The following is a 2,283-nucleotide window of genomic DNA, read 5'->3' on the forward strand; positions in this document are numbered from 1 at the left end:
AAAAATGACACACACTGGGGGACAGGGGAGCAGGAAAGAGCAGCCAGCAATCCCAGCAGCTTTCATGAGAGTGTTTGAGTGTGGAAAAGGCGGTTGGAGAGGGTGATCGGAGGAGGCCATAGAGGCTGGCAGAGGGGTTTGGAAGGGCAATGGAGGGCTTGGGAGTGCGGAGGGGGTGGTTGGCAGAGCTTCGGATTGCAGAATGGCCCCAAAATGCAAGGCATCAGCATTTTGGTTTGGAACTATCTCCGTATTCATGAGCTTTCTTGATAGATGTTTGGGGAAACAGCCTGTTTTTTCTGAGAGTTCTCTTCTTCATTTTTGGGAAGCTTTTAACACTGACATGTAAATTAATTTGCAAAACATTGGCACGCCGCATGAACAAATAAACATAAGGGTATGTTTGAGTCCAGGTGTTGTAACACCCACACTAATTGCATCTTTAATCAGGCACGTGTTCCCAAACCAAATCTCTGTTCCCAGAGGGCAATGAGATTAACATACGTGTACAAATATTATGAGCTAAAAGAGAATGTTCAGAAAGCAGACACCCACACACCCACCCCAAAAACCTCCACACACATTTATTAAGATAATTATGAATACTGAGCCAATTCCAAACGAAGCCAAGGGAGAACCTGATCATCACTAATATAAACCCTGTGTGTCACACCCTTTTACTTTCCCCTACACCAGACATCTTAAAAAGTAGAGACATCACCTTGCAGCAAAGGTCCATATTGTAAAAGCTATGGTTTTCCCAGTGGTGATGTATGGAAGTGAGAGCTGGACCATAAAGAAGGCTGATCGCCAAAGAATTGATGCTTTTGAATTATGGTGCTGGGGGAGACTCTTGAGAGTCCCATGGACTGTAAGAAGATCAAACCTATCCATTCTTAAGGAAATCAGCCCTGAGTGCTCACTGGAAGGACAGATCGTGAAGCTGAGGCTCCAATACTTTGGCCACCTCATGAGAAGAGAAGACTCCCTGGAAAAGACCCTGATGCTGGGAAAGATGGAGGGCACAAGGAGAAGGGGACGACAGAGGACGAGATGGTTGGATAGTGTTCTCGAAGCTACCAGCATGAGTTTGACCAAACTGCGGGAGGCAGTGGTAGACAGGAGTGCCTGGTGTGCTCTGGTCCATGGGGTCATGAAGAGTCGGACACGACTAAATGACTAAACAACAACAAACACCAGCCATAGAGAACCTTTGGTCTTCCATGTGTGGCCAAACTACAACTCCCATCAGCCCCTGCAAGCATGACCAATGACCAGGGATGATGGGAGCTGGAGTTCAGCAACATTTAGAGCAGTGTTTCCCAACCGGTGTTCCGCGGCACACTAGTGTGCCGCGAGATGTTGCCTGGTGTGCCGCGAGATGTTGCCTGGAGGGAGGCGGGCGAGGGCGTTTGCTTCCCGGAGGACGGAGCGAGGGCGCCCCCTGCTGGGCCGGGGCTCGCTCTCCCCAGAGGGTAAATCTGGATCAAATGGGGCGAGGGGCGGGCAGAATTCTGGGGGCCACTGATGCCCTACAGACCCCCCCCCAAGTCCTCCGGGGCGCGCGCTCTGCTGGGCTCTTTTCGGTCGTCGTGCTTGTGGGAAGCCGCCCCTTCCCTGGGCGACGCGCCGCCTCGCGACTCCGGAGTCAGTCCCGCGGGATCTCGGAGGGACTCGCGAGTGACGGCGCGGCGGCTCCGGGGCGCGCTCAGCCGGGCCGCCACGCGCCCCCGCGCAGCCCCTGCTGCAGCTGCCCGGCGTGGAGCGCGACGCGGAGCCGGCCGGGCTTGGAGGTGCCCAGGTAGGGCCGAGCCGGGCGGGGGCGGGGAGGTCTCGGTCTGCTGCGGGCGCAGGAGGGCGAGCGGGAGAGGGGGAGCCGTCGGGTCTCCTGGAAGGAAGCGAGGCGGCGGCTGAGGGGGATGCAGCCCCGTCCCCAGCAACAGGCGCTCCTCGAAGTGAGGCCACAAGTCGGGGCTCGGACAGGGCCTGGAAGCAGCGGCTCCGGCTCTTGGGAGCGGAGAAGGGGACTTCGAAAGCGGCCTGGAGGAGAAAAGCCCCGATGCAGCGAGAGCGGGGAGCGTGCTGCCTTGTCCAGGCCTCCTCGCTTTGTGCCGTCCGCTGCCGGGAGCAGGACACGGGGGCTCCTCGTTCGCATGCTTTCCCGGGTGATCGGTGAGGGTTAGGGTTAGGGTTAGGGTCCCTCAGTCCCTCGCTTTGCTGCCTCCTTCCCCCCCCCAAAGCTTGGAGGTTCCCCGGCAAGGGGGAGGGAAAAAAATTGAAAGT

The sequence above is a fragment of the Podarcis melisellensis genome (genome assembly GCF_964234715.1).
Source record: "Podarcis melisellensis genome assembly, chromosome: 9".
NCBI lineage: Eukaryota > Metazoa > Chordata > Lepidosauria > Squamata > Lacertidae > Podarcis > Podarcis melisellensis.